Raw genomic sequence first — 13,571 nt, forward strand, 5'->3', positions numbered from 1 at the left:
CTATTATTATATTATATATAATGATAAACTATACAAATATATTATATTAATATATACATATTATTTCTTATTTTCTTAATATCATATGATAATGTTTAGATATTTGTACTGGGAACAAGACAAAGAAAATTATTTTTTTGCAGCATCAATGGTGTAATGCATACAGACTTTTTAAATTATAATAATTATTATTAATTCCCATTAGTTTAAAAAGTATTAGATTCTCATTACTGTAATAGTTATGTTTATTGTAGTAATGAGAATGGGATTTCTGCATTATGGCAATGGGAATTCATTTTTATTAAACAAAATATGGCAGGTTTTTGTGAGATTCACCCATGATAGCAGCACAGGTTTAAGTTGGCATTGGGTTGCAGGTTTTTCTAACACACTGAACTAGAAAAACACCTGTCAGAAGCACAAAGCACAACAAACACGAACAAACATCTCTCACAACGTTATTGGCCGGCCGGGTTTGTGAGCACAATCCTGAAGCACATTCAATTTGCAATAGAACAGGGGCTGGACCACACCGATTGTTCTTCTTTGGTTTAAAAATAACTCAGGATGATACAGCCGAAGAATGAGCTTCTGTTTCTCAAACACTCTAGATTAAATGACAGTGCAAACACACACACACACATGCATCAGCTTCACGTTGTCACGACTGTAACTGTATTATGCTAAGAAACCAAACTGGCATTGGTGATCAGGGCCTTTACAAGAGTTTAAGAGGACAATCTCCACACCAACGCCTACCAGTTTTGCTTTACCAAAGGTTCTTTCTCTCGTAGTTTTAGCTTCTTTCCAATACAAAACCACTTTACTGAGCTCTTTCATATAGCTACTCATCTCAAGTTCCATCACTCGTGCTCACTTATTATTGAACCGAGAGCCGGTAAGCAGTTCTCTCCCGGGTTACGCTTGAGGGCCTCTTCGGATCGCTCAAAACGGACATTAAAGACTTTTTCTATTTATTGACAAATCGACACCAAAGAAACTTTTTCTGCACCTAACTGTTCTGCAAACAAAGGACAACAAAGAGGAAAAAAAAAACAACCAAAAAAAAAAAAAAAAAAACTGCAACGAACAAACAAAGACGACAAAGCGGGGAACGCCGAGCCGGCGTCTTTTGTTGTGTTCGGATCGTGGAGACATTGGAAAAAAGGAAGCAGAATGGGATCGGAAGGGTTTTAAAGCGACGGAGCTTTTCCCACGGCATCGGCGGCTCCCGAATGATGCGTCTCTCAAACGAAGTTGAAGATTGTCTTTAATGTGTGCCTATGCAGTTTTTTCAACCCAAATGGAAAGAACAACAAGAACCTCATCAGCTACAATACCAAAGATTCAGAGTTACTCCCGCCGCAATTCCATTCCCACAATGCATCGGTGCGATGTTGCCTCTTTCCAAACATGGGACGTTTTGGGGTTCGGCTCTGCTCTGGGTTTTCCCCCGTAGTCGCATCCGTCTCACAGCTAAAACTAAAGGTGTAACTCAAGCCTGATGGGCATACCAAAGATAAACACCTTTAAGCACATGCAATCCCAAGTAGTTTTGTTTTCATATCCCAATGGATCTGTATACCAAAGAGTTGCACTCTTCCAGCCATCGTCGATCACATATGCACGTCGTTTCCGGGCGCCGAATCCCACGTTTCCCATGTTTGAGAGAAAGAGAGAGAGTTGTTAGCGTTATTGCAAGGCACCAATGCAGCTGGTACAGAATACATTATATTCCAACTGAAAAGCCAATAATCTGCCAAAAACGCTCACTTAATTCTGTAGAGAGGAAACTGCAGACTGTAGGTCGAATAGCTTTATCCTTTAGGTTTCTCTCTTTAAAAGCTTCTAGTCCAAAGATTCTCCAACGGAGAATTCATCTGCTCTTCACGACAGTCAGGTCTTTAGATACATGGGCCAAAGAGCTTTTCTTTGCTTGTCTTAAATTTCGCCAATGCCTCTGTACAATGTCTTACCCAGGTTTTGCAATATGTGATTTATTTATGTAATTTATATTTGCTATGATTGAACGTAATTTAAGTTGCCAAAACCCCTCCCCCTTTTTCCTGATTAGCTTGCCAAAGTTTACATTTACTTCTTTTGCATGTTGGACACCATCAGACTTATTTATTTATGACTAAATGTGCTAGAAGGTTGTTATTATTATTATTTGTTTCTTGATTATTTAATAATGTTATTTAATTAGACTTAATTGTTTGGATGACTATTAGTGCATCAAAGATGCTCTGTTAATTTATTAGTTAGCTTTACTTTAAAAAGCAAGACAAAGGGTGTATTTAATTTTTCTTAGAAAGAATAATTCTGGAAACGTGTTAGCGATCAGGTTTTAGTTGCAGCTCACATGTTTGTATGCTTGTATGTATGTCAAGATTTTATGTAAATCGTTTAGTTGATTTTCTTTCGAATGAAAACAATCTGTCTTTGCGATCGATATTACGCGTTTTGTCGAAGGACAAGCACCGAATTTCAAGCCTGATGTTTTCGAGATCATATACGGGGCCACACGTTAACGGAGATCAACGCAGGACTCACCAAAGATAAAACCCACGGACGCTGAGAGGCCGTTTATTCATTGCTTCACTCGTAGAAGGACATAGAGGAATCCCTTAAAAACTAGAAAAAGCTGCTTCCAAGACTGACTTGTGTGTGTGTATAAAAGTCTTTCTATCTCTATAGTGAGAACCACAGAGGCTACCTCACTGAATTTTCCATTTGTAATTTTAATCGTGTTGATGAAACCAAAGATACCAAAGATTTCTTTTTTCTCGAGGACGGTCTGCGCTTGACGCCATGCTTGGGATATTTTGATAACTCGTTCCACTCTTTTCTCTCTTCTTCCTCTTTATTCAGACGTGAGTTCCTCCTCTCCTCGGAAAAATAAGTGCAATGGAGCGGATGGGACTCGACGTCGAGCTGTAGTTTTTGAGCGCTGTGCGGTTCTGATCGCCCGTAAAAGACCTTGATGCAAAAACCAACCCACTGAGAAAGATCTGTCTGGCACAGAAACATTAACGATCAAACGCAAACCACATGGGACATAATATTGAAACTGATGGAAATGTTCAGATATTCAATGTTTTGATGGGTTAAGTCAAAGCATCTCTCACTGCAGTATTTTCAATCATATGCTTCATTACATTTATTTCCAAAAACACTGAAAACATTTAAAAACAATTTTGACTCAGAAATGGATAGCAAACCTTTACAAATAAATGACAACACATTGAATTAAACAAGTCGAAAGACTGAAATGATATTTTCTTGCAAAAACTACTCCAATAATCCTTTATTTACAACTTTGAAGAATTTTTTTTTACATTTTTTACAGTGTACCTGCTTGGAAAAGTGCAATACAATGCCATTTCAGACTTAGAAACTTTCTTTATCAGTATTTTTGTCTTGTTTTCTACTACAAATATCAAACTCATAAATCAACATTGGCAAAATTACCAGATATTAAGTCTTGCTTTCTGAAAAATTTAACAAAACTAAGCAAGTTTGCTTAAAAAAAGAAATAGCTGCCAATGGAGACGGAAAAATAATCAAGTTTTCCTTTGAATTAAGTTTATCTTTCTGATCTTGATTTAAGAATGTTTAGATAGGCTATTTGTACTAAAAAACAAGACAAAAACACAGGAAGAAAAAAAAAATTGTAGTGTAGACAATACCAATAGACATTCACATCCAAGCAAGTAAAATAGGCCTACATCAATCAGTTTGGCGAACCTTATTAAGTCGAAATATTCCCACATCTGGCTATTTTAGTTTTAAGTCATTTAAAATAAACTTTCTTAAAGATGTAAATCCATTCTGTTAAAAACACGTTGGTGTTTCTGTGCACGAAAAACTCCAAAACCAAAGTCTAAATCTAATAATCTCGTACCAGACCGAAGGTACTCGATATATTGGATGTTTTTTAGGGAAACACGGCTGTCGTCGGCAGCTAAGACACAGACATAGATCAATATTCTTAGCAGTAATTCTGTATTTATGATGTAGAAGAAATCTGATCCTTCCCTCGGTGGTTTGTCTTGTTTTCCAGTACGAATATCTAAAAATTGTTTGTAGGGAGTGAAATTTAAGGTTATAAATAATATTCTATGCCTTTAAATAGGATTTGGTGGATAATATCGGGAGAACAAGTTTGCGCGGCAGTTGTAATAGCGGGGAGAGAGACGAGACGCACTATTTAATCACCGCCAAATGTTAAACAAGTGTTGTGATCACTAGAGCTCCACGTCGGTGTGTGTCCTCCATACAGCGGTGATAAACCGATCGACAGAACAAAGAACCCACAAAACTGCGCTGGGTAAGAACTGTAACTTGCATAGGCTAACCTATATAGATAACTCACGCGCGTTACACATTCTTATGCGCCTTCACATGCTATCGAAAATGTCCTACTTTTCACTTCTGAAGTAGTGATTACAAGTTCGTCGCGTTCAAGTGCTTTGTTGTCGGAAAGAACAGGAATTATGAAGGACACCAGGTTCATTCTGCCTATTTTTGGGAAAATCGTATTAAAGCCAAAATTATATTGATCGTCCCATTCATTGACAACAATATACAATCACTACGCTATTTAGATAGCTTGCTGATGATTCTTGAATTTCAGTCAAATACAGGCTATTTTCACTGTGTGTAAAACATGCAATGCACTTCAAATGATTGAAAATATGCACTACTTTAACGACAAGACAAGGCGATGTAGCTGTTGTAGAAAACCGCAGCAGTCATCCTCCCCTCCGCCATGTTTAAAGTTTATGGCATGCCCAACTTGGGTATCAAAATGATCTCTGTGCTTCCCAGTGGTAAATACGACTTGAGAGGGCGTTTATGGCCAATTTTTAACTAGGAAACTCGTAGATTTTACCATAATTCCGTGTGAAGGCAGCATCATTAACTTGCAAGCAAAATGACTAGTTTTCTGAAATTAAGCGAGGTAATACGGAGCCCCTAAAGGGACATGGTGATGAAAAAAAAAAAGAGAGGGTAGGAAAGATTTTATTTCAATGATTTTGCGTTCCCCCGAGAAACTTTCCATTCGCTTGCAAACTTTTTGGGTTGCAATAAACAAACAATAAAGGTTTTGCGAGCGAAAGTAAGTTTATGCTTAAAACAAGAACAAATATCTGCCAATGGGGTCAGAAAATAGAGTTAAATTGGCAGATATTTGTTCTTGTTTTAAGCACAAACTCACTTCTCCAGTAAATCTTGATTTAAGAATGTTTAGATATTTGTTCTGGAAAACAAGACAATTGAGGAAGAACATAACTGGATTACACTTTATTTCGATGGTCCACTAACTTAATTACAAGTAACTTTGCAACTACATGTCAACTAACTCTCTTTAGAGTAGAATATCTAAAGTGGAGCATCAAAATATAGAGTTACCAATTATTTTTTGCAGTGTGCATCGATCAAACCAAAACAGATTCTCTCCAAAGTCATATTGTTTTCATAAAGAATCCCCTGAAATAGACGTAGAGAGCGCTTTTGTTGTAAAGTATGAGATATTGTTGGATGAGTGCCTTGCTTGAACCAAAGCGAAGTTTCGACCTCTCTGTTTCTTCTTCTGTTAGTACCTCAGCGACCCCGGCGAACGCTGGTGTTATGGTGCTTTGCAATGCAATCCTGCAAAGAACAAAAAATAACTCTATACCAAAGGCTTTCTAGACTTCTCTTCTCTCTTCTCTTTCCTCTCCTTTGAATGGTTGCAAAGCTTTAAAAAAAAAAGAAAAGAAAAACCTTTGAGCATGTCGAGGGCGCAGACCGTGCTTTTCTTACCAAATTTTTCTCGGATATACCTCATAGAAGATAGTGTTAGGGTATTGTTATTATAGCGTATGTATTAAATTATTCACTTACTCTTATTTTTTAGTAACTGTGACTTAAGACAAACCAAGAAAAAAAGCTTTATACATCTTAAGTTGTGATTTTTGTAATAGCTGAGGTTCGCTTACCAAAAACACAATGCTTGTCTTTTTCTCTCTTGTTAATGTGACAACTTTCACAATTTTGTTCGTGGTGCAAGTTTGACGAAATTCTGATTTTATTCTTATTTTGTTGAAGGGTGGCTCATATTCTCAACAAGGATATTATTTTTGGATTGGGAAAGGTTGGTTGCTAGAATGAGCCTCAAGTTTACAGTTTTCACACTTCAGCATCGCTTCTGTTGTACAGTTCGCTTACATTTCATTTTCAACATCCATTTTTCTTCCCATTCTTTTCTCGTTCTGTGTGGAAATGTAGCATTGCAGACATCATTCAATGCCGTAGACTTGATTTATGCATGAGTATCTTTACGGTTCTAGCTAGCGTGTAATGCATTGTCGTTAAATAGCTTTTAAGTTCTGGATCCGTCTCATTTTCATTTCTTTAACTGAGCCTCATTTTTTGCATGTTGGCCTGATCTAATTCTTGAAGAGTTCATCTCAGATGTGTATAGAAACGTTGTGCACTTGATCAGTTCGGCTTTCGATCGCACCGTGAAACTAAGTGAATCAGATTCACCCGAGATCGCTTTCCATTTGAACAAATCTTTCTGATCAAGTGTTTCGACTGTTAATCTTCCATTATCTCAGAAAAAGAAACCGATCAGCTGTATGTGTGTTTGGACTTAATTTTGACAGATAAGAACTTGTTTAGACGGTTTAACGGTCTGTACTTAATCATCTCTGCTCTAGATGTGTCTACTATACCAATCCTGTCCAAAAATACAACAGCTAAACATCCTCAAAAACAGGATGAAATGTACCAGACAATCTACTACTAAAGTAAAAACACTTCATTCTTTTGAGAACGAAAGTCCACACAGACCTTGCAGGAGTTAAAGTGAGTTTTGACGTCTTGTGTTTTCAACTGAAGGAAATTCCAAAGATTGCGTTTAACTGGATGAAACGCTTGAACCGACTGCAGGATGTTATGGACTGTATTCCAAAGATCTGCTTTGAAAATGGATTGGAAATGGATTCTTTTCTTTTTCAGTTTCATCATTTGACATTGTGTTCATTTGTTGGTTTGTTAAATCATTATATTCATGTAAAAAATGGATTTGTTGTTGGAATCACAAGAGAAAATTGATCAAATTTTAGTTTTGCATTCATGATCAACATCTTTGAAGCATTCAAAGTACATGTTCTTCCACAAAATGTTTGACCATAAATAAAGAGAACAAGTGATTTTATTCCGAAAACCATTTGTTTTGGTCAGTCACAACAATAAAACCTGTCTCATGATGTAAATAAAAATGTTTGCATTGTTTCACAACTCGAAACAATGAAATGTCCAAAGATTTCCATTTAAATAATCATTGACCAATCAACAGTAGTTTATAGAGTTGATTTTTCAGTGCATGTTGGTTCCGGAAGTATTTTCTCCATTCATTTCTCCCATAGGGATTTTTAAAAAGTCTTTGTTAAAGCGTTATAAGCCGTGAACAAAACCAACCAGCTACGAGGAGAATCACAACATTACTTTGGTTTTAAGCAAAAAAGTATTTGAAAATCAAACAAAAATACAAGAACTTAACAGCTTTAGTGAGGGAAATAACTACAATCCCATGAAGCATTGCAAACAACATAATCGAATAAATAAAACCAATGGAGAAATGTAAATATGCATATATATTCAAATATTCAAGTATTTTGAAAGCATAGGAACTCGAGTACATAATTCGCAGTGCTTGATGGTAGTGGGCGGAGCTAACAAGATCATTTAGACTCTGATTGGTGGAATTTTCTTTACAGCATTAAGGGTAATGTAGTTTTTCACCACGAATTCTGCTATTAAACAAAATTATTTTAAGAATAAGTTGAAATAATGTGTGCTAACGGCTTCCACAAAAGCAAATACCATCAATTAACAACCTCATTGCTCACAGTAGAGGTGTCTTTAAAGGTTTATAAGTTATCATTAAAAATCAGTGTCTCTATGGAGAAAATGAATTAAGTTTTTACATTCGGAACTCGAGTGTATTGCGCTCTATTTACGCAACCGTTTTAGAGTGTATTTGAGTTTTCAGTTAATTTCCTTACACACACAACAAACACAGGTACATAGAACGAGAACGTAATTGGGTTTAAAAAAAAACATTTTCATTCAACAAATGGAAGAATAAATTTTCAAACTAGAAGAAATTATATTTTCAAAACATTTGAAACCATTAACGTGTGCATATTTTAGCTTAAGCTTAACATCAGAATTTTAAAGCTATACTTTTACACCTCAAACACCAGCACACATCTCACAGGAATAGATGTCGGGAAATCAAGAACGGTTCATTAAACACCTGAGAAGCTTCTGCCGCTGTTTTGCATGTGTCTGGATCTGAGCAGGCGACGGATTGTCCGAACCCTTCCATCAACTCAGTGTATAAACTTTCCTACAATCAGGTGGGATTTACCAAATAGTATTTGAGCCTCTCATCTGTGCAATAGCCTATTAATATCTGTGTTTGAATAAAAAAAAGAAAAGATTGAAAAAAGAAACAATGCTACTTAAACTACGAACTCAATGTTGTCATTGTCGACTGTTTCTGCATCACATGATTTTTTTCTGGCAGTGTTGAAAGTTGTTGCTCAGCAAAGTGAAACATCGTTTTTTTCTTCCAGCACATTATGTTTGTGTGTTTGTACACAGACTGTACACGCATTACATTTCACCATTGCTCAAGGCGTTGGTGTTTCTGTCCGCGTCATTCTCACAGGTTTATTTTGGTTTGAGTTTCTTGTTTTTTTGGTCACTATCATCAGATGGTAGTGTTGTGCTCTTTGCTCTTCAATAAATGACATTGATTCATTCATGTTAAAAACTGTGCCATTTGTCTTTACTAAAGTAATCCCGATTTACCCCTTGTTTCAGCAAGTGTTTGTTTGTAGTAACAAAAATTTCCTGAAGTTAAAATACATTTGGTGACACCAATAAACCTGGAATTTACTGTAATTTCACTATAATGGTGTATAAATCCCAACATAACAGAAGATCAAAGTAACGCATCTCTCCCTACATTATTTTTGTGCAAAAACATGAAATAACGCTTCATTTTAGCATTTATTCTCCTTATGGAAAGCATGCTGGGAACTCATCCTGTTTAAGTTCAGCTTATTGAATTCATGTAACTTTCTTCTATTAAATACAATGAACTTTCAGTAGAATCTCGTAATTACGACAAGGAGTAAACGCAACTCAAGACCCAGACCAAGACAATACAAGATCCACACAGCAAAACCACAGTTGTGGTCTAGACCGGACCTCCAAGACCAAGATCAATCAAGACCAGAGGTGTAGTCAAGACCAACCAAGACTAGAGATGTAGTCAAGACCAGAGGTGTAGTCAAGACCAACCAAGACTAGAGATGTAGTCAAGACCAGAGGTGTAGTCAAGACCAACCAAGACCAGAGGTGTAGTCAAGACCAGAGGTGTAGTCAAGACCAGTCCTCCAAGACCAGAGGTGTAGTCAAGACCAGTCCTCCAAGACCAGAGGTGTAGTCAAGACCAGAGGTGTAGTCAAGACCAACCAAGACTAGAGATGTAGTCAAGACCAGAGATGTAGTCAAGACCAACCAAGACTAGAGATGTAGTCAAGACCAGAGATGTAGTCAAGACCAGAGGTGTAGTCAAGACCAACCAAGACTAAAGATGTAGTCAAGACCAGAGGTGTAGTCAAGACCAGTCCTCCAAGACCAAGACCAATCAAGACCAGAGGTGTAGTCAAGACCAACCAAGACTAGAGATGTAGTCAAGACCAGAGGTGTAGTCAAGACCAACCAAGACCAGAGGTGTAGTCAAGACCAGTCCTCCAAGACCAAGACCAGTCAAGACCAGAGGTGTAGTCAAGACCAACCAAGACCAGAGGTGTAGTCAAGACCAGTCCTCCAAGACCAAGGCCAGTCAAGACCAGAGGTGTAGTCAAGACCAACCAAGACTAGAGATGTAGTCAAGACCAGAGGTGTAGTCAAGACCAACCAAGACCAGAGGTGTAGTCAAGACCAGAGGTGTAGTCAAGACCAGTCCTCCAAGACCAGAGGTGTAGTCAAGACCAGTCCTCCAAGACCAGAGGTGTAGTCAAGACCAACCAAGACTAGAGATGTAGTCAAGACCAGAGATGTAGTCAAGACCAACCAAGACTAGAGATTTAGTCAAGACCAGAGGTGTAGTCAAGACCAGTCCTCCAAGACCAAGACCAGTCAAGACCAGAGGTGTAGTCAAGACCAACCAAGACGTGTAGTCAAGACCAGAGGTGTAGTCAAGACCAACCAAGTTTAGAGATGTAGTCAAGACCAGAGATGTAGTCAAGACCGGAGGTGTAGTCAAGACCGGAGATGTAGTCAAGACCGGAGGTGTAGTCAAGACCAACCAAGACTAGAGATGTAGTCAAGACCAGAGGTGTAGTCAAGACCAAAACTAGGACTAAGACCAATCAAGACCATAGGTGTAGTCAAGACCAGTCCACCAAGACCAGTCAAGACCATAGGTGTAGTCAAGACCAATCAAGACCAACCAAGACTAGAGGTGTAGTCAAGACCAGACCTCCAAAACCAAGACCAAGATTTATCAAGACCAGAGGTGTAGTCAAGACCAATCAAGACCAACCAAGATTAGAGGTGTAGTCAAAACCAATCAAGACCATAGGTGTAGTCAAGACCAGATCTCCAAAACCAAGATTAATCAAGACCAGAGGTGTAGTCAAGACCAAAACTAAGACTAAGACCAATCAAGGCCATAGGTGTAGTCAAGACCAGTCCACCAAGACCAGTCAAGACCAGAGGTGTAGTCAAGACCAACCAAGACCAGAGGTGTAGTTAAGACACACCAAGACTAGAGGTGTAGTCAAGACCAACCAAGACCAGAGGTGTAGTCAAGACCAAAACTAAGACTAAGACCAATCAAGGCCATAGGTGTAGTCAAGACCAGTCCACCAAGACCAGTCAAGACCAGAGGTGTAGTCAAGACCAACCAAGACCAGAGGTGTAGTTAAGACACACCAAGACTAGAGGTGTAGTCAAGACCAACCAAGACCAGAGGTGTAGTCAAGACCAATCAAGACACACCAAGACTAGAGGTGTAGTCAAGACCAATCAAGACCAGAGGTGTAGTCAAGACCAAAACTAAGACTAAGACCAATCAAGACCAGAGGTGTAGTCAAGACCAACCAAGACCAGAGGTGTAGTCAAGACCAATCAAGACACACCAAGACTAGAGGTGTAGTCAAGACCAGACCTCCAAAACCAAGACCAAGATAAATCAAGACCAGAACACCCAAGACCAAAACTAAAACCAAGTTGTTTAATCCTCCTCTGCTGAGATCTTGAGAGATTTAATGTCTACTTTTATCTTCAGTTGATTTCATCTAAAACTGTGGCAGCCAATCATCATATTAGAATGATTTCTGAAGGATCATGTGACACTGAAGACTGGAGTAATGATGCTGAAAATTCAGCTTTGATCACAGGAATAAATTACACTTTACTATATATTCACATAGAAAACAGCTGATTTACATTGTAATAGTATTTCACAGTTTTACTGTATTTTTTTAAAATCAAATAAAAGCAGCCTTGATGAACAGAAAAGACTCTTTCAAAAACACACATTGAATGTTTGTCATGTCAATATAAACAATGTTTAACACTTTTTTATTTGCATTGTATCACCACCAAGCACTTCTTCATCAAATGCATGAAACTCTCAGCTTTTCTGGTAAGTGGCTTATGTTGGTGTGATTTCTGTCCAACATCTTTCTCTCAGTCTGTTCCTTCTCTCCGTCATGGCTCTGGGGTAACAGGCGCTCGTGTTCCCGTCTTATCGGGTGGCATTTGGCTTTTCATTACTTGTGAGGAGGATAAGAGCCGAGAGATAAGGTGTGACATTAAGAGATCGTCCACACATGTTGTGAGAGACAGACGCCAGTCAAAGTAAACGCTGACAGCTGCCATCGACGAGTCTGACGCTGAAAACAGAGCTGGAAAAGGCCACTTCGCCACAATAATCCATCCAAACAAGAGCACAGAGGACAAAAAGTTAAAAAGCATGCCGTTCAGTGAAATGCCAGGAGGAATAAAACCCAGCAAAACCATTTTTTTTATGTTTATGACCATAAAAACATTCATCTCATGTAAACCTATAATTACACATTAGAAAACCAATTTTTCCCACCTGACCATTAAAAAATGCAAATATTATTATTACATGATGCACTTTCTGGTCAGTATTTTGCAGAGGTGAATTAATAAGCAATATTAGGTATTCTGCAGTCAACATTTATGATTTTTCACTTTTGTATTTGGCATTATAATAACCTCCAACTCTTGTAATTATGATAATTCTGACACAATGTTAACGCAGGATTAGAGCAACTTTACAAGTTAGAAATATCTATAGTCAATAGAGTTCAGTGTTATTAAAGTATCATTGAGACACTCTTATAGTTTTTAAAATCTTTTGTTTATATTGTCTATTTTCACTTTTTTTTTTTTTGTCATTTTTATTTCGGATTTAGTTTTAGTTATTTTATAGTTGAGCAGAATGTAAATATTAATTTCTTTTCAGTTAATGTTTGTTTTATTTCAAGTAAGGAAAATGTTTTTTTCTTAATGGTTTTTAGTTGAAGCATAACAACCCTGGTTTCCATAACAAAAGACACCTTGAAACTGATAAATTTGCAACAAATACATTTATTTCCAATAAACACAGATGTAATTCTCAGACCATATGTACACGATTCATTCATCTCTGCCTTCAGTGTAACTACATGTTTAATAAATTCAAACATACACACAAAATACAGATCACGTAAACCAAGTCAAGGACCTCTGACGCTCGAATATGATGCAATTCTTACCATGACATTTTTTTTAATAAAAATAATTCTAGGTTACATTTCACTGAAGAAAAATTAAGAAATTAAGCATATTTTGCATTGTGACATTGCTTTCATGATAATCAAACAACACATACACATATATAACAAACACTAATATGAAGCATCCTGACTGAATAATAAATCATGTCTTCATTACAGCAATAAGAATGAGATTTTATTCCCCATAAGAGTTAAAAGAATTTGAGTGCTTTACTGTCATGATAATAACATCACAATACTAAATATTTGAATGAACCTCAACCTAATAAATTTCACTCTATTTAAAATGTAATTTTCTTTTTTTTACTTTTGATTTTTTTGGGGTGAAATAAAGCATCAAACAGCAGCGAGACATTTTTGTGCGTTTCTGCAGCTGAACCCAGAATAAAATCTGGTGGAAGGTACGAGTAATCGAGAAAAATCAATATATATACTGTATATATATATATATATATATATATATATATGTATATGTATATATATAAATATTAGTGCTGTCAAATCGATCGATCACGATTAATCGCATCTAACATAAAAGTTTGTGTTTATATAACATAATATAAGCATGTGTGTATATATATATATATATGTGTGTGTGTGTGTTATGTGACATAAAGACTGTATATATATATACACACACACACCATATGATGAAAGAAACAAGAGAAGCAGAAAGAACAGAAATCC

Source organism: Squalius cephalus (genome assembly GCF_949319135.1).
Source record: "Squalius cephalus genome assembly, chromosome: 17".
NCBI lineage: Eukaryota > Metazoa > Chordata > Actinopteri > Cypriniformes > Leuciscidae > Squalius > Squalius cephalus.